Source organism: Hyaena hyaena, unplaced genomic scaffold (genome assembly GCF_003009895.1).
Source record: "Hyaena hyaena isolate Hyena2069 unplaced genomic scaffold, ASM300989v1 scaffold_1346, whole genome shotgun sequence".
In the NCBI taxonomy this organism is placed as follows: domain Eukaryota; kingdom Metazoa; phylum Chordata; class Mammalia; order Carnivora; family Hyaenidae; genus Hyaena; species Hyaena hyaena.
Window position 1 is genome coordinate 74,720 of NW_024081978.1, and position 27,462 is coordinate 102,181.

The 27,462-nt window shown below is 40.6% G+C and overlaps 1 long non-coding RNA gene across 2 annotated transcripts; it reads left to right on the plus strand.

Annotated features, from left to right (window-relative positions):
* Nucleotides 1-8,132: 8,132 nt before the first annotated feature.
* On the plus strand, nucleotides 8,133-25,844 carry LOC120225153. Of its 2 annotated transcripts, none has more exons than XR_005526752.1 (4): nucleotides 8,133-8,308; nucleotides 10,810-10,991; nucleotides 11,511-11,627; nucleotides 23,625-25,844. It is a non-coding gene; the product is annotated as an uncharacterized LOC120225153 (long non-coding RNA). The 2 variants fall into 2 exon arrangements; XR_005526753.1 differs by having other exon boundaries at nucleotides 10,813-10,991.
* The last annotated feature ends 1,618 nt before the right edge of the window (nucleotides 25,845-27,462 follow it).

Genomic DNA, 27,462 nt, shown 5'->3' on the forward strand with positions numbered 1-27,462 from the left:
CTTGTGGTTTCAGTAGGGGGAGGAAAAATCAACTATTCTGAAATATGTCCCCTAAATTTTGTTCTCTGTAAAAAAAGCCTGGCCTCAAAGGAAACTCCTGCTAAAGATGAATCACACTGGATTTTACCAGAGCCTAACCAACTCTGGGGCAAGGGAAATACCCAACATCAGCCCCTTCTAGCCTTCCTGTTACACCTAAATGGGGTGAGGGTGTGGGGAGGAAGACTGAGAGGTAGTAGTGAAGGTCATGCGGGACCATGGTCACTAAAAGACTGAGACCTAATAAGACTATAGAATGTTCTCCCCCTTCACATTACCACCACATCACTGAAGGCTATTCACCAGAGTTCTTTTACCCAGTCCAGCTGGATATCATGGCCAACTTTGAACAAAGAAACTACAAGGCACACTAAAATACAAAAAGCACAGTTTGAAAAGACCAAGCATTATAATCAGATTCATATACGGCAGGAATATTGGATTTGTCAGATTGAGAATTTAAAGTAACTGTAATTAAGATGTTTAGAGTTCTGATGGAAAATAATACACAACGTACAAGAACAGATGGGTAATGTAAGCAGTGAGGTGGAAGTTTCACGAATCAAAGGGAAATTCTCAAAATCAAAAACAGTGTAACAGGAATGCCTTTGATGGGGTCATCAATAGAATAGACATGACTGAGGAAAGAGAAAGAGGGAAATTATACCAGAAAGTAATCAAATCCATAAAAAACGGCAAAGAGCACTGATAAAAGGTAATTAGGTAATTATTTTTTAAGAAGTACAACTACAGGGGTGCCTGGGTAGTCCAGTCGCTTAAGTGTCTGACTCTTGGTTTTGGCTCAGGTCATGATCTGACAGTTGGTGAGTTCAAACCCCACATCGAGCTCTGCACTGACAGCGTGGAACCTGCTTGGGATTCTCTCTTTTTCTCTCTCTTTCAAAATAAATAAATAATTACAGTTACAATTTTCCCCTTTCTTAATTTGTTTAAGAATAAGTAAATCACTTTCTATAAAATGTATTTTGAGGTCTACATATAGAAATGTAATATATCAGACAATATTATAGAGCAAAAGAAGGGAGTGGGAATGAGGTTTTATTGGAGCAAGGAAACGACACCAGATGATAATTGAATCCATGGGAAGCAAAGAAGAGAACCAAACATGATAAATAAGAAGGCTAATATTTAAGTTTATAAATAATTTTTTAAAACTTCTTCAAAATACTTAGAAGAGCATAAATCAGTTATAATATGTTTGTTGGACGTGAGATGCATAGATGTAATATGTATAAAAATAATAGCACCAAAAAAGTAAGGAAGGATAAGGTAAATAGGAAGAAAGTTTTTATATCTTACTGGAATTAAGTTTGTATAAATCTGAAGTAGATTCTGGTAAGTAATATGTATATTTTAAGCCCTAGAGGAAGCTTTAAGAAAATCACTCAAAAATGTAGTTAAAAGTCATAAAAGGAATTAAACATTACACTAGAAAATATCTTCCTAATACAAAGGAAAGCAGTTAAGGAATAGAGACAAATACAAAAAACAGATAGAAAATAGTAAAAATAGATGAAAGTGTACTTATCAATTTACATTAATGAAATTTTTTTTAATGTTTATTTTTGAGAGAGAGAGAGACACAGAGCATGAGTGGGGGAGGGGCAGATAGATAGGGATACACAGAATCCAAAGCAGGTTCCAGGCTCTTAGCTGTCAGCACAGAACCCAGCACATGGCTTGAACCCACAAAGTGCGAGATTGTGACCTGAGTCAAAGTCTGACACCAAGTGAGCCACCCAGCCACCCCTATCAGTTTACATTAAATATAAAAGAATTATATTCACAAGATTGACAGAATGGATTAAAAAAACATGATCTAATTGTATGCTGTCTACAAGAGGCTCACTTAAAATTCAGACACTTGTAAGTTGAGAGTATAAGGATGGAAAAATGTATACCATGCAAATAGTAATCAAAGAGAGCTGCTTTGGCTGTCTAATATCAGAAAAAGTATACTTTGAGGCAAAAATTATTACAAGAGACAAAGAAGGACATTTTATAATGATAAATGGTCAATAGTCAAGATATAATGATTATAAAACATATATACAACTAACAACACAAGCCCAATAACATATGAAGCAAAAATGTAGAAAAAGGCAATTTTATAATTATAGTAGGAGACCTCAATACCCCACCTTTAATAATCTATAGAACAGCTAGCCAGAAGATCACCTACCTAAGTTAATAGAAGACTTGAACAACACTGTAAACCAACTTGACCTGACATCTGTGGATTGCCCAAAAGAGCAGAAGACATTCTCCAAGATAGACTTAATGCCAGGCCATAAAACAAGCCTCAATAAATTTAAAAAGCTTTCAGTCATACTAATTTCAAACATATGTAAGAAATCAACTATAGAGGAAATTTTGGAAATTTACATGTATGTGAAAATGAAGTAATTGAATGCCTTGCTGGTCAGAGAAGAAATCAAAATTGAAATAATAAATACTTTGAGGTGAATCCAAATGAAGGAAGATACAGCATACCACAACTATGGGATGCATCAAAACAGCACTTAGATGAAATGTGTAACTGTAAACGCCTATATCAAGAAAAGATTGCAAATTAGTGACTTAACCTTTCACTGTAACACACTTGAAAAAGAAGAGCAAACAAAACCAAAAGCAAACAAAGTAAATAAAGATTAGAAAGAGGTAAATGAAAGAGAACAGAAACAATAGAGAAATCCGTGAAACCAAAGGTTCTTTTTTTTTAGACCAATAAAATTGACAAGCCTTTAGATTGATTAAAATAAAAGAAACAAGACTCAAATTATTAAAATCAGGAATGTAAGAGGGGACATTACTAGCAACCTTACAGATATTAAAATTAAAAAAAAAAAACTTTAAGGGAATGCTGTAAAGAATTCTATGCCAATGAGTTAGGTAATTTAGGTTAAATAAACAAATTCCTAGAAAGACACAAACTGCCAAAACTGATTGAAGAAGGAATGTAAGTCTGAATAGACCTGTAACAAGGTACTGAGTTCATATTTTAAAAAAAAATACCCACAAAGAAAAACCCAGATCCAGATGGCTTTGTTGTGAATTCTAATATTCACAAGATTCTAGCTGAATGCTAATATTAATTAATTAAAATTAATTAAAATATTCAAAAGAAGAATTAATACCAATTTTTACAAACATTTCCAAAAAAGTAGAAGAAAATGGAACATTTCCTAACTCATTTTATGAAGTTAGTATCCTGATACAAATACAAAGCAAAGACATAACAATAAAGGGATTGACCAGTGCTTCCTGAGAATGTAGATGCAAAAACCCTCAACAAAATACGAGCACACTGAATCCAATAACATATGGAGAGGATTATACATCATGATCAAGTGAGGTTTATCTCAGGAATGCAAGACTGACTTTACATTAAAAAATTAGTATGTAATACCACATCAATAGAATTAAGAGCAAAAACCACATAATCATATCAAGATGCAGAAAAACACTTGACAGAAAATAAACTCTTTTCTGTCACAGGGAACTAGTGAGGAACCACAGTGGGGAAACTTACATTCTATAAGTTAAACATACGCATATCATCTAGGGAAATATTTTTAACTATTTGGTGGCCCAGTTTCCTCAAGTGGAAAATGGGAATAACAGTAGCAATGTAATCTATGTACAATTTGTGTACAATTACAATGTAACTCACATCTCTAGAGAGATGTGATCATAGTGATCACAGATCACAGAGATTATATAGAGATGTGAGTTAATTATATAAAGCTTAGAACGGAGGCATAGAGAAAGCACTCAACAGATGTTAGCAATTAAATAGGTAAGAATTGTTAGTAATAACAAAGTTCTTATCAAAATGTCACATCTAAAACAGTTTGTTAATAACATTGCACAGATATCTGTCAGTAGCAGTTAATCCTGTGTGGAAAGGTCTGCATGATCTATGTCTCTTTGGCAAACAGCAAAGTTCAGTGGGAAAATACACGAACTGATAGACTTGAACAGGAATCTTGTCAGTTTGTTAGATTACAAACATTACAAAGAGATTGCAAAGCTTACACACATTATGTAAGCCACTTCGGTCTCCGTTAACTTAACCTGTGAATTGGCAGTTTTGTGGTTGTCTCGGCCAATTAACCTAGTGAGGTATGCGAGGCACTCAGGGAAACAGGCAAAGAAGACAGACGATAAAGGAGAGGCTCTTACTAGCATTGACCAGTAGATGAAAAAGAATTTGCTTGCAGATGACAGACATTCTGTCTGAAGTCATTGCTTCAAATAATTCATTAAAAACATTTCTTTTTATTGGCTTGTTTTCTGCCTTTTGATCCTAAGGATCAAAACTGGGCAATGTTTAAACCTTCTGGCTGCCTCAGCAAATGAGAGGGGGGAAGTGGACGAACGATTTCTGCAGTGGGATTTTTTATTTCCTCTAGACTGTGAGAGTGGAGACCAGACTTTGAGGACGAAACGGTTGAGAGGCATGACTGGTCTATGATGCTCCCACCCGAAATCCCGGTGTGAGAAAGCCTTAGAGTCACTGCCTAGCGCCACCAGAGGGCGTGCTCAGACCACACAAGACCGAATTCGGCGGCTCCACCTCAGTGAAGCCCAGCTCTGGCACAGGGTGACTCTCTCTACGGGGGTCCCATCATGAATCTGCCTGTTCTCTCTCTGCATTCTGCCTTTAGATACTGTGGGGCCAGGAGATTCCAGCCTGGGCGAATCGCCTCGGCTGCCTCAGCTACTGCGTGCTCTGTACAGAGTTGGGTCCCCAAGGACTGGCTGATGCCTTCAGCCCAGCAGAGCCACAGAAACCCTTCACTCCACAACCGGGACATATAACAAGCCACAGATGAGAAAACCTTCCACATCTGGTGCTTTGAGGAGCTTCCAACCAGCTGGGCTCTACTCCCGTTCATCAGCCATTTCCTCTGCCTTCATGCTTTTTGTTCCGCTGTCTCCTCTATTTTTTTCTCACCTCCCTCTTCCTTGCCAACATACATTAACCGCAAGAAACCAGGGCTCCTGAGCATCAGATGCCTCTGGGCAGTAATAAGCAAAGCTTCTTGCTGGTCCATTGAACCTGCTGCTCCGCAAACACACTGCTCCACACAGACATAGGTACACATACCCAGGCCGCACATGGTGGGCACCTGCGTGGGAAGGGACCCTCTGGGACAAGTGGCCCTCGTGGGCAGCTCTGAGGTCTGCCCTCAGCTGCATGAGTCACCAGTCTGTATCACTGCGGGGCATGTTTATTCCTATGCTGCAGAGGGATATCCTCGCAAATTGCCTTTTCCCTGATCTGGAGAATCTCTTCTGGGCAAATCAAAGTTTTCTTCAGGCATTGGGGAATAAGAAACTCCAAATCCTACACTGGACACTATGTGTGAGGAAACACCCCACTTTCAGAAATCCCAGCTCTTCACCAACAAAGGCTCAGCAGTGAGGTTCTTCAGGCTTGTTTGGTGATTTGGGTGGGAAGGGCCTGGGCGAGCAGACCAAGTACATGGAGTATGACCCTTTTTACAAGTGGACCCTTGTAAAGGTGTCCACTCCCAAGCAGTTCCTTGGACTTTACAATATTGCGAAGGCCCCAGGGGTTGCCTTCTGTTTCCTATCTGCTGCTTCCCTTCCCCATTAAGGAAAGCAAGAAGCACACAGTTGTCACCCTTTCCTTCACTCTGCTGATTGCTTTTACCATGGTCTTTCTCTGAAGTTCTGGTATGTAAAGATCAGAGAAGCCTATAGATAGCCAAGTGCCAATCCATTCCATGCACTCAAGCCACAGTTGGCCCCAGAAAATAATATCTCCTACTCTTTGCTAGAAAAAAAATCTAGGCTCTTCGTCAGAGCTAAAAGCCTCAGCTTCTCCTACAGTTGATATAGGGCCTGCATTTATTAAGGTGTCAGAGAATGTGAAATTTTCTGAAAAGATCACCCATCTTTGAATAAGACCCTTATTCTACAGAAGAGGAAGATGAAGCCAGAGAAAAAAGACGAGTTGTCCAGGGTCACACAGGTGATCAGTAGAAGATTCTAGGCTGAAATTTAGTCATCCTACCAATTGGACAAATCCTCCTGTTCACTCTCAGTTTAAAGGGTTGGGTAAGGGACTGTTATTTGTTTCTAAAGGTGATAAAGCCTGCACGTCTCCATTTGTGGCTGTGTGTGAAGGTACAGGCTCCTGAGAGCAGGTACAATGTTTTCGACCTTTATAACTGTGCTAGATGAACACGTGCTAAAAAATGTTTATTCAATGAAGAATGTTAAAACAGGCTCCACTTATTTAGTGGACAGCTCCCCTAGGGGGCAGCACAGAGCCAGAGGCTTTAAAACCTTAGCTCACCTTCTTTGGATCACTCCAGCTGCTTCCCCCTCCCTCCCCCCCAAACAAGGGGTGAAACTGCCTTTGAACAAATGAAGTGTGCCACAAAACTTCATAGCCCCAACTCGATCAAGACACTGGCATAGAAGACTTATTAAAATCACATCATCAGTCATTCAGTGAACATTTATTAAGCAGTTGCCATATGCTAGAGACTTGTATAGATGTTGAAGATTCAAACAGTGGTACTCTCCTCTTGTCACATCGCTTATATCCTTATATACATTGATCCTTGAGCAATATGGCCTTGAACTGTGTGGGTCCACTTCTATGCTGATTTTTTACAGTACAGTACTGTAAATATTTTCTCGTGATTTTCTTAACATTTTCTTTATTAATGCCATATGTAATACATATACAAACCATGTGCTAATTGACTTTATGTCATCGGTAAGGCTTCCAGTCAACAGTAGGCTATTAACAGTTCACTTTTTGGGAGTGGAGGGGTGTCAAAAGTTACATGCAGATTTTCGACTACATGAGGTCAGCGCCCCTACCCTCATGTTGTCCAAAGGTCAACTGTATAGTGGAAGGCAGTCTTTATACATTAAAAATAATAGGCTGTGATCAGTGCTTTGTGATATATATGAGTCACAGGTTCTGAGGGGGGATTAATTTAACGCTGCCTGCAGAGTCTGGAGGCTTCATGAACCTGATTTCCCTGGAGGCGCATTTTGTAGTTGTGGAAGTTCACCAAATACTCAGGGAATGCTGTCTTCCTGTAGATGAAGTATGGAGTGAATAGGGGATACAAGCAGGAAGGCAGCCTTTGACCTCAAAGTTGCAGTACAAAAGGCTTGATGTTCCACGCTAAGAAAATCAGAACGAACACTGTAGGCAAGGGCAGAAGAATCCCACCATCTTCGTTAACTTTTAGATACAATGTCAAAGATGGACTTGAAAATCACAGTGAAGTTTCTTTCCTTTCCCCCACCCCATATTTGACCTTACAGTCCTGTGGACATGACTGGTACTGGAGCAGTCCTAAAAGCAGGAGGTCAGGACTTTCTCCTTTGGAGACCACTTAGGCGCTACCTTAATAGGTGGGAAGATAAAGAGTGAAACCAGGGGGCGGCAACAGATGGGAAGACTTCAGGGACAGCATGGGAAGGGTTACTCCACTTGCACTCTGCTATTATGTTATCACAAACCGTACTTGGTAGGCTTTCTCTGACTTACCCAGGCAAATGGTACACGTGGGCGCTGCTCCCTAAGCCACCAAATGCACAAGTTCGTTTGTGTGCCTGTTGGACTGCCAGCCTTCGTATCTTTTCCTCTCTGTTCCGTTGCTTCCAACGACGCACCGAAAGGTGTGCCGTGCTGGAGGGTTACCGAATGAATAGAAAATTGGCATTCGTAAGTGACGGGATTACAGGCCATCTGGCAGTAAACGCACTACCACTGAAGGTTCAAGGATAGCAAGATATTACACTGATTACCATCCCACCTAACCTTTCATAGCACTTACATTTTTGTTTCCAAGCTCTCCATCCTACAAATACCCACGGAGGCTACGTGCAAGGGAGTGTTCTAAGAATCAGTCTAGAATATGGGAGGTATCGTTTCCAGACCAGTTCGAACGCGACAGCGAACCCGACTCAAGTCTCTCAACCCCCCCTCGCGGGCCGGGGCGCCACAACAGAAGCTCTGCCGCTTCACTTCCGGGCGGAGACGCGGGTTTGGATGCGGGCGATCGATTGCTTTCGCCTGGCGGGCGTCTGTCCGGCGACCGCCGCGAACCTGGATGCTGCCGGCCAGGCTGGCGGCGTCCGGCGTCCTCGTCGCGGGGGAGCCCGAGCTGCGGGGCCCGGGTCGCAGGGTTCGGTCGCGTTTGCGAGCGGCGATGCGAGGCCCCTTGCTGCCGATGGAGGTGGAGAGGTGAGCGCAGAGGGACGCGGGGAAGCGTGCGGGCGGATGCAGGGGAGCGGGTGGTGCGGCGGGAGCGAGACCCGGACCCTGGCGCTCAAGGAATGGCCCGCGCACGGGGCGTTGTTAGGCAGCCCTCGTCGAGGGTGGCGCTAGCCGGAGGCCACGGAATTAACACACCTCAGAGCCAGATTTTAACCCCAAGTGTGGGTGGTTACAGAGCCTGGGACTGCGGTCACGGAGACTCAGTGTCGTTGCTTAATAATTGTGCGATTTTCGGAATCTCCCTGCGTCAGTTTCCTGGTTTGTGAAACGCGCTTAATCCGTACTTCACATAGTTGACCTGAGGATATACGAAGTGTTCAGCCCAAAGTCGGCCAAGTGGTAGGGGTTCCCGAAGTGATAGCCGCGTTGTGTTGTTCTTTGTGTTACTACTGCTCACCCGATACTCTGTGTTTCCTTCTACACTGAGTGCCCTGAGAGTGAGGACTCTGTTCCATTGCCGCAGGGAGTGCGGGCTGACATAGGTAGAAGGGTGGGAAGATTAGGCCTGGGAACCAGTCAGACCTCAGTTGGAATCCACACCGCTGCTTTGATTTGCTGCGTGACCTTGTGCGGGTTGTTTGCCGTGGCAGGCTTGTCCATGAACACAATAATTCGTATAAAACTGTGGACGGTGAGGCAAACCTTCCGTTTGGAGTTAAGTCCAGTTATACTAATTAGGCCGTGGACAAAGGCTATTTAATTGTAAGCACAAAATGGTCTGCGTTTGGGAAGGATTATAAAATTATAACATCTCTATTCGTCTGTCATATATGCTAATTTACCTGTTGGCATAGTTAGAGTCAGGCGGACAGAATATACTGGATTGGGTGCTCATAAACCCAGCAAAATTACTGGAATGAACTCAAGTAATGCATCCACTTTTCCTTGTAGCAATATTATGTAAAGAGAGTCATATTATTACGTACAGCCCATAGTTACTATAACATTTTCAAGGTGGATTATATCTTCTGTTAAATATTACTAATCTCTATGGAACAATATTCAGGAGAGGGTTTTAAAGGACCAGGGACACACTAATAATTTTCCCCTTTCCTTCTCAGATAATGCTCTTGAAAAAATAATTTGATGCTTCAGCTTCTTTTCTGTTCCTCAGTTTCCCTTGCTGAGATCGTCAACGACCTGCTACTTTCTAAATCTAGTATTTTCTCATCTGTATCCAGCCTGTTAGCTGCATTAATACTCTCTGCACCCTGAATTCCTTTTTGCTGTGTAAGATAATATATACACAGTTTCCAGTGCAAAAATATTGTTTCTTTCTTACCGCAAAAATATTGTTATTATTTTGGAGAAGTCCTGTCTAAGTACGATAGGAAAAAGGTAGAAATATCTCACAAGTAACGACCAAATTATCATCATGATCTTCCATTAAAAAATGAGACATCTTAAATATGTTTGAAAAGCAAATGATAAACTTATACATATACATCAACTCACTGAAATAGTTAAATAATGATATAAAACTATCCATAAGTTACCACTGATCACTTAAATTCTTTTCAAACTTAATATCCACAGAAATATGAGTCAGTGAGAATTTAAGAAGTATTTTCTACGTGTTGGATTGTCAAAGATTAAAGCATTTGATAATGTATAATTAGTGAAATGATTAGTGAAAATATCCACGAATATGTGCATTCATTATTGGCATTAATAAATTTGAGGTGAATTGGATAAGTTTATCAAAATTTAAAATGGGTATCCCTTTTGACCTAACATTTTCACCTCTGCAAGGTAAATATTCAGATGTTCTTTACAATGTTGTTTGTAATTTTGAAGAAACGAAAAAGGAGGTAGGGTATTTATCTAGAGGAAGGCTTTGGCATTTATTTATTTGTAGCTAAGTGTAAGGATGATATGCATCACTTTATTTTATTTAAAATAATTTTTTTTAATATTTTTTATTTATTTCTGAGAGAGAGAGAGAGACAGCATGAGCAGGGGAGGGTCAGAGAGAGAGGGAGACACAGAATCTGAAGCAGGCTCCAGGCTCTGAGCTAGCTGTCAGCACAGAGCCCGATGCGGGGCTCGAACCCACGAACCATGAGATCATGACCTGAGCTGAAGTCGGACGCTTAGCCGACTGAGCCACCCAGGCGCTCCTCCATCACTTTAAAAATATGTGGGTAGAGGACTTCTGGTTCTGACCAAGAGGGAGTGTGTGTCCCCTAATACTCCCTATTAACAAGTAAAATCCTTGGCTACAATACAACAAACAAACACAGAAAGAAATAGGGGGAGAGAGGATAACAGACTGCCTAGGAACCTCACAAAACTCGGTTACGAAAAAAATCTTTGGGATAGTGGCTGGGTGGCTCAGAGTATCTAACTCTTGATTTTGGCTCAGGTCATGATCCCAGGGTCAAGCCCCATGTTGGGCTTTGCTAAGCGTGGAACCTGCTTGATCTCTCTCTCTCTCTCTCTCTCTCTCTTTTTTCTCTCTCTCTCAGCAGCAACAAGAAAAAGGAGTCCTTTATGGCAAAGTCAGACCACCCTAGGCCTCTTGAGAACTACCCCTTACTTTTTGGAATTAACGCACTGTGGGCAGGGTGACTGAAAACCAGAGGATAGTCCCTAGGGAGTCCCGTGCTTCTGAAGAAACCTCTTAATGATGAAAGCTGTATCTAAGCAGGTGAGAAACATAATAATTTTTATTAACAAGTCCAGTTCTATTTGAAAGGCACTGACGTAGAGGTCATTAGTACCCTTGGCTCACAGAGCAGTTTCTGAAGAAATCCTTTTGAAAAGGAGTGGAATTTAAATTGCTCAGGATGTGATGACAAGAAAGGAGTGTGAGGACTTTGGAAAAGAAGAATATGTGAATCAGATCATAGTCTTCTCAAGCAGGGCATGGCAGGCAAGGAAGAGGAGGGGTGGGGTGGTCACGGTGGAATCTGTCTTTCTGGGTCATTTTATTCATTTGTATCATCTGCTCAGCCTTTGGAAATGACTCGCCAATAATTCACTTTGGAATGACCCTGGCCATCAATAAACCTGCTTTCCAGTTCTGTGGGATTTCTACTTCAGTTTCTGAAATCCTGAAAATAGGTGGAATTCCTTTATCAATTCCTTTACAAGACCAGTTGTCTCCAAAACGTCATGCCCTTGACCTGCCCTCCCTTCCTCAGCTTTCCCCACTCTCTATTTCTAGCCATTTCCCTGGGTGCCCTTCCTGTTTAGCAGCAGCCACACTGCAGTTATCAGTGCCCAGCATCCAGCGTTGGTGATATCCGTGACCGCGTCTGCCCTGGATCATCTGCGGCGCGAGGTTTGTTCTGGCTTCATAGTTACTGTGGTTGGCTTTCCGACCTTCCCAGATTGTGTGAGCAGCTTAGATCACTTAGAATCCGTTTCACACTTGGAAGCAATAACCTAGACTGATATAAACATTCTTAAAGCGTCTGCTAGATGACAGGATCTGGTGCTGCGGAAAAGACCAGACGCAGTCCTTTCCCTGAAGGAGTCAGGGAAAACTAACAACTAAAGAAATAACTACAGGGCTTCCACAATCAATAGTGATAGACCAGGTAATTCAGATCAAACTCTGAGAAACCCAGAAAATCTAAGAAGATTTTACATTAGAAAATCGACTTGAAGGCATAAAAGATGTAACAAGATAGAGAATAATTATCAGGCTGAGAATGGAGAGAAGAAAGGAATCTAGAGAGCTGAGTAATGGAACTTGGTGGTGTTTTTCCCCTGGGAGTATTTCTGCCGTAGGCTGAATGTTTGTATCTCCCCCCAAATTCACGTTGAAACCTAATCCTCCTGTGATCGTGGTCTTTGGAGGTGGGGCCTTTGAGAGGTGAGTGGGTCATGAGGGCGGAGCCCTCATGAATGGGATCAGTGCCCTTATAACAGAGCCTGTCACCCTTCTTGCCATGTGAGATTACAGCCGGAAGACCCTGAATGAGGAAGTGGGCTCTTACCAGACACTGAATCTCTGGACACCTTGCTCTAGACTTCAGCCTCCAGAGCTGTGCGAAATAAATGTCTGTGGTGTCTAAACCACTCAGGGTATGTTATTCTGTTACAGCAGCTTGAATGGACTAAGTTTCTAATTTTAGAAGTGGTACCTGAGATGCTAAGAGATTAGACATTACTTATGACATTAGGCAGTTGTAAGAATAAAAAAGTTGAAGTCCAGGACTCTCAAAAGGGGTACCTCGTAAACTTATCATGGCTTTGGGTTGGAAGCTGGAGAGCTTCACTGACTGACACTTAGAGATCCTTGGCCCAGAATCCGTTGACCCTGAAAATAGGTTGGCAGTCCCTTAAAGTGTTAAACATAGAGTCGCCATATGACCAAGACATTCATATACCCGAGAGAAATTAAAATATATATCCTTATAGAAATTTGCACACAGACGTTCATAGTAGCATTATAATACCCCAAAGCAGAAATCTTCCAGTGTTCATCAGCTGATGAATAGATAAACAAGAGTGGCATATCCGTACAATGGAATATTATCCAGCAATAAAAAAGAATGAAATACTGATACATGCTACAACATGGATGAACCTTGAAAACATCACGCTAAATCAAAGAATGCATGCTAAATGAAATGCCACATATCGCATGATTCTTTCTGTATTCCGTGTCTAGAAAATGCAAAACTATGGAGACCAGAAGTAGATGCGTGGCTGCCCAAATTGGGCAGGGAATGCAGAGTGAATGCCAATGCTAAGTGAAACCAACATGGTTTCTTTTTGGGGTGATGAGAATGTTCTAAATTTAGATTCTGGTAAAGGTTACAGAGCTCTATGAATATACTAAAAACTCTTGAATTATACACTTCAAGCAGGTGAATTTTATGGTGTGTGAATTATGTCTCAGAAACACTCTTTAAAAAAAAAAAACATTATTGGGGCCCCTGGGTGGCTCAGTCAGTTAAGCATCTGACTTCAGCTCAGGTCATGATCTCATAGTTCGTGGGTTCGAGTCCTGGGTCCAGTTCTGTATGGACAGCTCAGAGCCTGGAACCTGCTTTGGATTCTAGGTCTTCTTCACTTTCTGCCCCACCCCCGCTCGTACTCTGCCTCTCTGTGTCTCAAAAATAATAAACATTAAAAAAGTAAATACATAATTAAAAAACCATTATCTCAGAGTGCCTGGGTGGCTCAGTCAGTTAAGCCTCCGACTCTGTACTGACAGCAGACATCCTGCTTGGGATTCTCTTTCTCCCTCTTTCTCCACCCCTCCCTTGCTCACGCCCTCTCTTTCAAAACTAAATAAACTTAAAACACAGAAACAAACAAACAAATAAACATTATCTCAGTCCCTGAATTTGGATGAAGGTATTTTATATTGCAGTTGCCTCTAGGCACTGGCAGGAAAAGAAAAAGCAGCAAAATTCTTTTTGGAGAATGAAAGCATTGTTAGGTCACAGATTAATTCTAATTTTGCAAATGTAATGTTAGATAAAATTTTAAAAGGAATAACTAGGCACACAAAGAGACAAGGTACCATTAACAAGAACCAGCAGAAACAACAAATACTAGGTTCATGAGGACTCTAGCTATTGATTGGAGTTACCAGCCAGAGACTTAGCAAACTGTGCTTAACAGATTTAAGATGATAAAAGACAAGATTTTTAATTTTGGCGGAGAACTGGAAACTATGAAAGACATAGTAGATTTGAAAAAGAACCAAAAGATATTGTAATATGAAAAAATAATAAATACTTAAAACTCAGTAGATAAAATAATAAGAAAGCATAACTGAACAGAGAATTACTAAACTGAAAGAAAGTTCTGAAAAACATATCCAAAATAAAACATGGAGACCCAAAATGCTGAAAAATAGCAATGAGAAAGTGAAATACAAAGAGGATGTCATGTGGAGAGCTAATCTACATATAACTGTTAAAGGCGGATAAGAGACACGCTGGTCCTTGTTCAGGGAGTGGAAGAATGAACCTCCAGACAACAGAGAGTGAGCAAAGCAATAGAGTTTATTGAGGGAAAGTATAAAGCTCTCAAGAGCGAGAAAGCCCTGACTGGGTAGCCACCAAGGATTTCTGTCCCTGACCTTATCAGAAAGTTTGTGAGCCTCCACTCTTGGCACCTAGCCTGGGCGACTCTGGAATATGCTACTTCTTCAGTCTCCCACTTGCAGCTGCAGTCTGCCTCCCTGAGGCTCCCTTATCTCTCTCTGCCTAATGTTAACCCTTTCCCTATTCATAATCAAAGTTCTGGGAAGCAAGTCCAGCATGAATGGGGCAGAAGCTACGTTTGAACAAACTAATGGTTGAGGATTTCCCAAATCTCATGAAAGATGCCAAGCTGCAAATTCAAGAATTGTTACAAACTACATATAGAATAGTAAGAGCAATAGGAGTAATAAGTGCACATTATAAAAATTTGCTGAAAACCAATGATAAGGAAAAGAACTATAAAAACAGCGAGAGGGAATATCTTTAGGTTGTCTAGCTAGTAATAGTACTAAAAATGGAGGGGAAATTTTATTTTATTCTGATACAAGATTATCTATAAAGAAAACCAACAAATGTCTAGCTAAATGGTGAAATGTTGCAGTCATTCCCTTTGAGATTAGATCAAGGATTCCCACACTATGCCTACCACTTATATTCAATAATGTACTGGAAGTCCTAGCCAATCCAGTAAAGTAAGAAAATGAAAATAATTAGCGAAAGATCAGAAAGAAAATTTTAAATGTCATTATTTGAATGTGATTGTGTGAAAAATCCAAAAGGCCTTTGAGTTTTGGGGTTTTTAGATGAGTTTTAGAATTAAGGAATTTAACAAGTTTGTGATTCAAGTTCATGAGAAAAAAATCAATTGTATTTCCATATATCAGGGTAAAAAAATGAAAGTTTGTTTTAGAAACAATACTATATATATTACCATAAAAATACCCAGCATTTTGCATCAAATAAAAGGTATTCAAGAACTCTTCACACAAAAATAGAAAATATTGTTGCGGTTAAACCGTGACCTAAAATAAATGTGTGATATACCTACCATTTCATGGATTATAAGATTCAAAGTCATATAGATACCTCAATCTAGCATGATCTATAAATTTAATGCACTCTGGTCACAATTCCAGCAACTATTTGTGAAATTTGAGAAGATGGTTCTAAAACTTATGTTGGAAATTCAAAAGGCTGAGATTTGCCCAAGATGGTAATTAGGGTATATGTGCAAAGATAGACAAATAGCCAAGGTAAAAAAGTAATAGAGGTTATAGGAAAAAGACCCATGCATATCAATACCTGATTTATGAAACCAAAAACATAGAGCACAAGGTAAAGGAAGATCTTTTAGATATATATTGTGCTAGGACAAAGAAATCTACATATGCCACAAAAAAAAAAATTAAAGAATCTTGATTCCTATCCTGTAACATATAAAATCAGTATTTCATTAGCTATACATCTCCATATAAGATTATTAAAATTTTAGGTAATATTAGATAATATATTAGTTAAGAGCAGAAAAATAATTTTTTATTTATTTTTGAGAGAGAGTGAGCACATATACGAGGGGGTGAGAGGCAGAGAGAGAGAATCTCAAGCAGGCTCTGCACTGTCAGCACAGAGCCCTACACGGGGCTTGAACCCACAAATCGTGAGATCAAGTCCTGAGCTGAAATCAAGAGTCAGACACTTAACTAGCTGAGCCACCTCAGTGCCCCCAGAAAAATAATTATTAAGTAGGATATAAAATAATTCACTATAAAGGAAAATATTGATAAATTGGATAATATCAAATAAAGAACTTAGGTTCATCAAAAGATAACTTTAAGAAAAAGTAAAGACAAGCTTCAAACTGGGAGAAGCTACTTGCTACACATAAAGTCAATAAAGGGCTTGTGTCCAGAATATAAAATAAACTTCTTAGGAATCAAAAGTAAAAGGACAAAGCTTTCACAAAGGAGGATGTCCAAATTGCCAATACAAATGTGAAAAGGGCTCAGCCTCATTAATCAGAGAAAGAAATGCAAATTAAAACCACAGTGAGATACCACTACACATCTAGCAGAATGGTTAAAATATTTTCCAGAAGAAGAAAGTAGTAGGAATTGGCAAGGGTGTGGAATAACTAGAAATCTCACACTGCCAGTGGGGTCTAAATTGGCGCAATTAATTTGGAAACAGAAATGTGTGCCTGTGCCTCAAGATACATCCATGAGCTTGTTCGTAGCCACATACTTTATAGCACTAAAAAACTAACATCCACCAAAAAATCTGTTATCAGTAGAATGAAAAACACATGAAGAAGGGTGGGGATGCTAACTGAGGCAGGTAAAGACAGAACAAAACATGAAACTAACCAGATAGGATGACAGGTTAGAAGTGGCATTGAGGAGGAGGGTGAAACTTCAGGGAATGAGGTGCCAAGATTTCTGAGTTGTGCCGGTCACCAGGATGGGGGAACTAGAAGACAGAATAGGTTGATCTCATTTTGTTGGTTTAACAAACATTACTGCGTGCCATTTATATCCTAGGCACTCTGCTAGGATCTGGAAATAAACTGTGAGTTAAGAGTGCACAGTCCAGCTGAGTCTCCATTTGGGTTTTACAATAGCCTTTTGAGTCCAGTCATTTACATTTGACAGATGGGCTTTTTGTGGCTCTGAAATGTCCTTATAGTTAATGGTGAATCTGGGACTCAACTCAAGCCTTTTTGCCTCAGCGCTTCTTCTTCAGCCAAATGAGGTGAGGATGTGGATGGGAACAATGTGTGAGGCCTGGGAGGAGCCCATTTCCCCACCCCAGAGGTACGTGCAACAGGCAGATACTCAAAGCTCATGAACAAGCTTATGTTCACTGTAGCCAAGCCAGGGTTACAAGGTGACCAGCCAGCTCTCCTGTTTCACAGGCTTCTGGAGCAACCATCAACTTCTCTTGTTCCTCCTCCTGGCCTGGTTCATTCCAGCCTTCATTCAAGTGTTTCCCATCTATTATTTGGATAGCTATTGAGTGGTGGGCACTGAGCAAATTATCAGAAACACACACACACACACACACACACACACACACACACACACACACACCCCGTATACCCGCAGGGAACTCTCAAAACTCTGAATCTTGTGGATAAAAGGCAGATCCACAAGCCATTGAGTGAAATGGAGGGTTTGGGGACTTTGAGAGCCATAAGAGTGTGGCATAGGAGGCACAGAGGAGGAAGTGATCAGTTCTAGGAATTTAACCTTACAGAGGGGTAGTGTTACCTTCAGGACAATTGAGCAGATATTCAGGGAAGATAACGGGTCTAACTAAGCTACCGAGCCACAGCAGCCTCTTGTGTTAGAGGACACTTTCTGAGATCTTGCTCTTTGCATGTTTGTAAGCAGCTGATTATGTTGAAATACAAGGCCCAATCAATATCCTTTCTTCAGAAGTGGCAGGATGAAAAGGACCGAAGACAAATGAGTATATGCTTCAATGGAGGCTCAATAAAAATCAGAGTAAAACCAAAACTCATACAGGTTTTATCCTGGAATGGCATCATACATGGATGTCAAGGGAAGAACATTTTTCAAGACGAGAGTATCCACCTGTGCCAGATGCTTGAGACTTTATGTGAGAAGAGAATAGAGAACTGAGGATTGAATTTGGCCACGGGAAGGGTTTATGAATGCCATTTCAGAGGAGGAGTAGAGATAAGGCTGAATTGTGGTGGATTGAAGAGAGAAGGGGAAATAAGGAAGTGCAAACAGCTAATGTGGAAAACTTCTGCGAAGTATTTTGCAGTTAAGGGAGGTAGAGAATGGAGTGCTAACGAGAGAGAGAAGACTAAGTTGGGTAAGGTTGCAAACCTTTTTCACACTGGCAATGGAAACCCTTGAAGATTTCAGAATCAGAAAATCCATTGAACGTGTAGGGTGAAAGAGGCAGTAATAACTTGGAGAAGGTGAAGTTGAGAGACCAGTGAGCAGATAGTCCAGGAATAAGGGGATAGGGATATGCGCCTGGGTGGTGGCCACCGGGATGGAAATTAGCAAACGGAAATGAAAGCTGTCTTAGAAGAATAGTGATCTTTGCTGATCTTTCAGCAAAATACCCAAGTCATTTATTTAGAGACAAAAGTATGGACCTGAAAGGAATTTAAAAGGAAACTAACACCCAAGAAAGGAGTTAAGGCATATGTCTTACATGAAAATAAATTCTATTAGGGGCGCCCGGGTGGCTTAGTCGGTTAGGCGTCTGACTTTCGCTTAGGTCATGATCTCGCGGTTCGTGGGTTCGAGCCCCGCGTCGGGCTCTGTGCTGACTGCCAGCTCGGAGCCTGGAGCCTGTTTCAGTCTGTGACTCCCTCTCTCTATGACCCTCCCCTGCTCACGCTGTCTCTCTCTCTCCTAGAAATAAATAAAAAAATATTTAAAAAAAAAAAAGAAAAAGAAAAGAAATTCTATTAAATGTACACACTTTTATTTATATATTTATGCACTTAGAGCATAAAATGTACCCGAGGACACCCTGGTTAGGGGTCCTGGGTAGAGATTGTCTGAGCAGTTTGCTCAGTTTGCTTCTTGGTCTTCAACAGCCCCATCTGGTAAATGGTAGGACCTTGGGCTTTCCTCCTTCGTGTCCCTTAGGTGATCTCAAAAGGGCAGGGCCATGGTACACATGATAGAATTTGCCCCCTGTTCTGGAGGACATCAGTTTAGACTGTTGGGCTCATGGGGCCTTTGCTCTGCACTTCTGTTCGGTGGTCATCTTGAGTCTGTCAGCTCACACCCTCTCCTCTGCACATCTGTGGTCCTCAGTCGGCCACATCTCCCAACATTCCTGTTGTGGGGGAGCTGGGTTGTTATCCTCCAACTGTGGTTAGGATTTGGGGACCTGCTCTCCCTGTTGCTGCCGCTGAGAGCCAGTTTTGTCTCTTAGCTACTGCTAAGACCTTGGGCAAATTACTTCTCTGTGCTTTTGGTGTCTCACTTAGAAAATGGTAAAAATATTACTGTTTACCTTATAGGTTTGTCTTGAGTATTATGAAATTAATTGCTTTAAAACACTTAAATATATTAGTGTATGTAGAGAGGTTAGGATACCATTTGGCACATAAATATTTTTACAGTATTATAATTGTGTTCACCTGATACTGTAGATCAAACCAGATGTTTGGCCCTTCTTTCTCTCTGCCCAAGAGGGCCCTATTCTAAATGTTTGTGGGTGTGTGTGGGTAGGTAGAACGCTGTACTGAAGTTTGGGGAAATGGAGGGATTTGCATTTCATTTGTGCCAACAGCTTACAATTTCAGGGTATATAGTTCTATTCCTAAAAGTTGCTCAAACACTTGCTGTTTAAATTTACTCTCGCCTTGTTCTCTGCCCGTCTCACATTTTTCGTCTTTATGAATGCAGAGAAATTTGGCTATCTGTCCCTTCACCGTTAGCTCTACTGACTTGTGCTCTCAGGGTCTTCTCATTCACTCCCAACCTGTTTATTAAGAATTTCTTTAAGTATGTATATATTTCCTCCTGGGAGCATTTTTCATGCAGTAGATACAGTTTCTAATGGTTCTCATGTATTCTTTAATACTGAAGTATGTTGAAAGCAATCTGATGAATTCTTTTATCATTTGAGCCATCAGTCTGGCTGTAGGTTTTCTGAAAATCCACATTTTTACACCTTAGGGTACAAAAGTAATACAAGAAACTGTGAGCCCCTAAAGAGCATAGATCAAATCTTTTTCATCTTTGTGTCTGTAGCGGTACCCAGTAGGTATCTCAAAAATTGATGTACACTTATAATTCATTGTCTATATCTTTCCAGTAGGAAGGAAATACTTGACTGGGGGAGAAGGCTTCAAGCCTGGTACTTGTTTGCAATCAGTGGGTTAAGAGTTGCAGAATTTCTCTACTACTGTGGTGGTAAAGCAAATGGTTCCTTTTGGGCTCAGCTCAGGTGCCAGAGAGACGCAGCTGATATTTATACTCCTGCATAATCCCAAGGACTTCTAAACATCGTGAGCAATTCTCATTCTTTTCACTCCACGAGACTTGATATCTAAGTTTATGTTGTTATAATAATTCCTCTTGATATTGAATTTCTTCTGTGGAATAGTAAAGACTTTAAATTTTTCTGCCAAGTTTCTTTGACCATAGTTATTTCTCTAGTGGGATATTCCTGGAGGAAGAATGGGAGAAGTAGTATCTAAAAGGGAGAGGTGATATTCCTTCCTCTGTAGATCTATTACTTCCAAAATGGCAGATATCCCTTTTGTTTCCTACACAGTTTTGTAATATTTTTGTTACAAAGAATGTGACTCTAACTGACATCTTTTAAGCCTCACCTCTCCCTCGTCACCACCTCTCCCACACATGGGCAAGCTGGTAAGAAAGTCCAAGTGATCTTTCCTTTGTGCCTATGGAACATCACACACCACGCTGGGGACGCTTGTTAAGTCACCCTCCCCAGTCACCGTAAAAACCTTAAGCCAAACCTTTCGCTTCTCTCAAGTCATTTTTGGGCCCGCTTGGGAATCACCCTATTCTCCCTGGAAAACCTTATTATATGATTAATAACTCTTTTCATACTTTCTTGGTGTCTGTGTCCACATTTGAATCAGATTTGAATAGGGGTCTATCCTGACTCTACAGCGTGTATGCAAACGATTTTATTAAATACTTAATTTAATGCATGCAAAGGAATGTTAATATGTTTAAAGTATAGAATCAGCAATTTAAAAAAGTTCTAGACCCACCACCCAAGAAATAGAACGTTACCACTATATTTGAAGCGTTTTACCTGATTTCATGCCTTACCCTCCATAAGCCAGTCCCCTACCTCAATCATCAAGGCAGGTGGGGTATTTGATGGTTTATCACTCCCCTTATTTTTACCTGTTAACCACAGATGTAAGTTTTCTTAAATTCAATATTGTTTTATGTGTTTATTAAGTTAATATAGGTGAAATCATGCTGTATTAACTATTTTGTTACTTTTTCCTGTTCATAGTATGTTTAGAGGTTTTGATTCATAGAGCTGCATGCATTAATTTTCCCTCGTATTATGTTTGTAGTGTGAATATATTAACTGGTGGATTCTCTTCTTAGTGGACATTTGGATTTTCCCCCTTATCTTTTGATCTTACATATAATATTGCTGGGAACATTCTCGTACATAAACTCTGGTGAGAATGTGCAAGTTTTTCCAGCATGTGTGCCTCAGAGTGGAATTTCTGCATCATACAATGTCCACAATTTTAGCTGCAGCTGATGATGACAAATTGATTTCCAATTTCATATCTATTTGGTTGGGTTTTTAAAATAGGTTTTATTTTTAAGTAATCTCTGTACCCAATGTTGAGCTCGAACTCACAGCCCCAAGATTAAGAGTTGCATGCTATACAGGGGTGCCTGAGTGGGTCAGTCGGTTAAGCCTCCACCTTCGGCACAGGCCATGATCTCACGGTTCGTGAGTTCGAGCCCCGCGTCGGGCTCTGTGCTGACAGCTCAGAGCCTGGAACCTGCTTTGGATTCTGTGTCTCCTCCTCTCTCTGCCCCTTCTCTGCTTGTACTCTGTCTCTCAAAAATAAACAAACATTTTTTAAAAAGTTGCATGCTATACAGACTGAGCCAGCCAGGCTGCATATCTGTTTGGATAGGCAGTTTTTCCAGCTCCATTTATCAAAAGGCTCTTAACCCACCGATCCATGTTATTTGTCACCTCTGCCATAGATCAAGTTTGCATATATATGTGTTCTGTTTCTAAGTTCTCTGTTCCCACCTGCCAGTCTGTTTTTGCCTATTTCTGTACAGGTACAATTTGGGCTTAAGAATATAGCTTAGTTATAAGCCTTGATACCTAATAGAACAAGTTTCCTACTTTATTCTTTTTCTTCAGGAGTGTGCTAACTATTCTTGGCCCTTTGTTCTTTAGAAACCACATATTGACTGACCAACGAAGAAAATAAAACAAACAAAAACCAACACTTCTTAAGCTTTTGGTTGGGATTGAATTGAATCTATAAGTCAATTTGAGAACTGACATCTTTGCAATATTGGGCCTACATATATATATAAACATAGCATAGCTCCCTACTTGCAGAAGCCTTTTTCAGTGTCCTTCCAGAAAGTATTACGGTTTTCCTCAGGAAGGGCTTACACATTTTTGGTTGGACTTATTCCTAGCTACCTCATTTTTATATACTATTGTCAATGTAATCTTTTTTCTAAAAGTCTTAAAAGCTGGGTTTTGATGGCACATGTAAAAGAACTTGAGTTGTACGCCTTGGTTTTGATTCCACATACACTAACCTCTCATTCCAGTAATTTATCTGTAAATTATTTTGAGTTTTCTCCACATCTCTGAATAACACTTCTGATTCTTCCTTTCCAATCCTTGTCATTTTTAACTCTTTTTCTTGCCTTTAACTGGCTAGAACCTCCAGTTCAATGTTACATAGAAATGTCTTGTTCCTGAGTGTAAAAAAGAAGGTTTCCCCATTAAGGAGGTGTGTAGACTGTTTGTAGATGCCCTGCGCTGACTGATGACAGCAGGGAGTGATCCCGGGAGTGATCCCAATGATCCTGGGAGTGCTCCTTAGGTGCCTAAAATGAAATAGCTGAGAGGACTTGGGGATACTGCCTCTCCAGCTCAGTAGCAGGGGCCAAACCCAAGCCTAACTTCACAGAGGACGGGAGGCTTTCCTTCCTCAGGGTGCTTGAATCCAGTTTCCTTAAGATCATCAGTAGAAATGAAAACATATAACCTTGATACAAAGACTTGAACATAATATTCATGGCAGCATTTTTGACAGTAGCTGAAGAGTGGAAGGAACCTAAATGTCCATCCACTGATAAATGGATAAACAAAATACGGTATAGTCATACGATGGGATATAATTTGGTAATAAAAAAGAACGAAGTCCTGATGCATGCCACAACCTGGGTGAGTTACAAAATTGTACTCCGTGGAAAAAGCCAGTCACAAAAGAACACATATTGTATGAAACCATTTATGTTAAGTATCTAAGAAAGGCAAGTCTAAAGAGATAGAAAATAAATTGGTGGCTGTCTAGTGCTGGGAATGACAATGGAGAATGTCTATAAATGGACATGAGGGTTTTTTTAGGGTAATGGAAATGTTCTAAAATTAGGTTGTGATGATGGTCGTCCAACTAGAAATATAATAAAATTAATTATACGCTGAAAATGAGTGAATTTTATGGCATGCAAATTATATCTCAGTGAGGCTGCTTAAACAACAACGACAACAACAAACAATAAAGCAGCTGACAGTAATCTGACTGACTGGCATCTAAACCTAGACCACTTGTTGTCTAGGTCCTGACCGACTTTTCCCTGCATACGAGGCTGCTCGGATGCTTGCACAGAAGGAAGGATAGTAAAGGGGCAGGAGATCATTGCAAACAGCTGCCCTCTACCCAGATTGCAGTGCCGATATCAACCTGCCCCAGTCCTTGGCCACCACCGTGCCAACGTGATGGATTCATTTCATGGAGGGGTCATGTGGACAGATGAAGGCTCCGCATGGGCACAGAAGCATGGCGTCCCTCCTCAAAGCTGACCTCCCTCCACCCTACCTGTCGTTCACAGAGACTGATGTCAGCCCTTTTAGTGCGCGGATCTTTGAGGAGTCACTTAGTGATTACATAACACCCCTTGTATCCTGGAGAGGGAAGCAATTCGTTCTGACTAAGATTGACATGTTTTCCAAGTGTATGTTTACCTTTCCTGTCTGTATCAACTTGGTCAGCACCTCTATTCAAGGACTCACAGAGTGTCTGATTTATTGACGTGGAATCTCCCACATACTGTCACTTCCGATCAAGGGACTCAATATATGAAAAAAAGTTCTGCAGTGAGTACATATCTGTGCGATTCACTGGTCCCACTACATCCCACATCATCTGTAAACTGCCAGCCTGATAGAGCAGTGGAATGGCCTCCAAGAAACACAGCCGAAGCAACAGTTTGGAGGTGATATCTTACAAAGGCAGTCCTTCAGGGTATAGTATATATATATTAAAGCAGAGGTTGGCAAACTGGTTCAAAGGCCAAATCGGGCTTGCTGCTGTTTTAAAAACATGATGTTATCGGAACACAACCACACTCATCATTTATATATTGTCTGTGGCTTCTGTTACGCTACATCTGCAGAGTTAAGTAGCCACGTCAGAGACTGTATGGTCCACAAAGTCTAAAATATCTACTGCCTGGCACTTTAAAGAAAAAGGTTGCCATTTTCTCCTTAAGTCAGTGATGACCGTATGGTCCTGTGTTACTGCTGGGAACCAAGGAGCGGGGAAGGGTCACTCTGTTCTGGCAAGCCACTTGGGAAACTTTTGCTTCCAGTTTCTGAAATTTTAGGCTCTTCATTGAAGAACTAGAGGTCCTGTTTTCTGGAAAGGGAACACCTCCACTGGGGGAAACATTAATAGTTGCAATAAACTTAAGACGTTGGCTGCCATTGGTCATTTTACGCCCATTGTGCAAGACCAGCAAGAGGAGAAGAGTTACCATACTTGCAGGTCTAATTGACTTTGATATTCATGAGGAGGCAGGGTTGCTGCTACATTCTGGTAGCAGGGAACATTGTATTTAGCACTCATGTGAGCCACTGGGGTATCTCTTGGGAATCCAGACCTCAGTTTTCACCGTAAGTTGGCAAGCAGAGCTTAACTGTGGACAGACAACAGCATGGTCACCAAAGTCTCAGAGCCCCTCAGGTGACAAGACCTTCCCGTGCAAGCCACCTGGACCAGCAGAAATGCTGGCACAGGGTGAGGGGAATGTAGACTGGGCAGCAAAGAAAGGCAATCACCGTTATCAGTCCTGACCTCAGGCCTAACCGCAGCTGTGGGGGCTATAGTTTATCCCACTAACTTCTCTTTTAAGTTTTCATAGACATTGTGATCCACCAGAATCCTGGAGAAGTTGCAAATGGATGGAGTGAACCTAATGTGTAAAGCAAGTGGACCTGAGAGGTTCAAGGGGTGGAGCACAGCAGATAATGTTGGCGCTCTGTCCAGATGTCCTGGGTTGGCTTGGTGTGCTCATTCTCCTCCAACTGCTGCATGCGACGCTGCTAAGGCACCTGCAACGTTTTCAGGAGGCTTGCCTTTGATAGATTGGAGCCACATCACCAGGAGGCGTCTGGAAGTTATGCATTACTCATCCCTGTCACAGCCTGTAAACAGTGAGTGCCTAGTGCCCGATATGGAGGTACAGAAACCTCACTCCCCTGCTAAGGTGGGAAAGATGGTGGTGTGGTGTGTGCATAAGAGCTCTCAGGGATTTGGGGCTAAGGCTAGACCCAGCTAAAACCACAGTCTTGCTTTGCTTCTTCCGTTGGCTTCTGCTGCTGCCCCACATTCCTTACAGATTTTCCCCTTTTCCTTCTCTTACACAGTTAGGAGTTTGGACCTTAAAAGATATTGTTGATCTGCTGATTGGTCTAAAACAGGCAGCTGAGTGCGTGCGTTTGGCCCAGGATTTCTTATGTAATTATGTAATTTCTCGTAATAAAAACAGTTGATTATGTCTTTTCTGCTTTGTAAAGTTCTGTATTTTACCCCTAATGTCTAAGGTTGGAATGCTTAGTTCATTCATTTTGAGCCTTTTGTGTGTACTTTAGGAATATACAGTTGTCCATTTTTCCCGAAGTAAGATGTTATTAGCAGCATCTCGCAAATATTGAATATGACATTCTTCATTATTTGGTTCTGAGAATTTTCCGATTTCTATTACAATGTTTTTTGAGCCACAAATAAATTTTTAAATCTCCAAACACATGGAAGTAGTTTTACTCATCTGTTTGTTATTGGTTTGTAACTTAATTTTATGGTTGTTAAGTAAGTGTTCTGTGTGATACTAATTTTTGAAAATTTACTGACATTTTTATGCATGGTCATAAATATTTTGTGCTTCGAAAGAATATATTCTGCAGCTATTGAGTGCAGTATTTCTCTCTCTCTCTCTTTATATATATATATTTATAATTTATATTTATATATATATATTTATATGCTTTCCATTAAACTTGTTAATTGTGTGCTCAAATTCTTTATATCCTTATTTTTTGGTCTGTTTAATTTACTGTAAGAAGTTAGTTAAAATCTTCCTGTATGATAATGAAATTGTCTGTATAGTTTGAGACTATGTTATTAAGTGCATAAAGTTTAGAATTGTTATATTTTCCTGATGAAACCTTTGTCATTATATAAGTGAATCACCTTTATCTCTAGACAGATTCTGTAAATCACTGAGATTCGGGGATTTTTAATGCAGGATAACCTTACAAGATCCGATTAATACAGTTGACCCTTGAACAACATGGGTTGGGGTGCTGACCCCCCATGCAGTCACAAATCCAGCTAGAACTTTGACTCCCCCAAAACTTAACTACTAACAGTCTCTTGTTGATTGGAAGCCTTACCGATAACATCAACAGTCCATGAATACACAGTTTGTATGTTATATGTATTACATACTATAGTCTTACAATAAAGTAAGCTAGAGAAAAAAAATGTTTTTAAAATCATAAGGAAGAGAAAATACATTTACTGTACTGTAAGAAATATAAATGGACACATGCAGTTCAGACCTATGTTATTTAAAGGTCAACTGTACATTTAAAATTATTTCCACCGTATTACTTGCTGCCCTCTGTTGCTCTCTCTCTCTATTCCTTTTTTTTTTTTCCTCGATTGTACTTTCTTCTTGATTGACTGTTATTGATGGTTTTCAGTGGTCCATTGCAAAGTAAGAGAAGGACAACGTAGTAAGCTTTTCCTATGATTTTATTTCAATGTAGAGGACTATTCTTTATTGAGTCTTTTTGATTAATTTTTAATTTTTCATTCTGTTCTCCCCTAACAGTTTGGAATTATATTCTATATTCTTTTGTTTCTCTTTATATTTTAACTTGTATACCAGTATCCACTAAGATAGACTATATTATGCACTGGGAATAAACCATCCTAAGTTCTTAGTGGCTTAGAACTGTAAAGGTTTCCATGCTCCCTCTGCACTATAGGCTGATGGAAGATTGACCGTTTGGGAGCATTAGTTGTAGGAGCAAGATCAGAGAATGGACAGTTTGCAGGTGCTTGAATACATCTGCCTTGGATCACTTCTCATATTTCATTGGACACAAGTC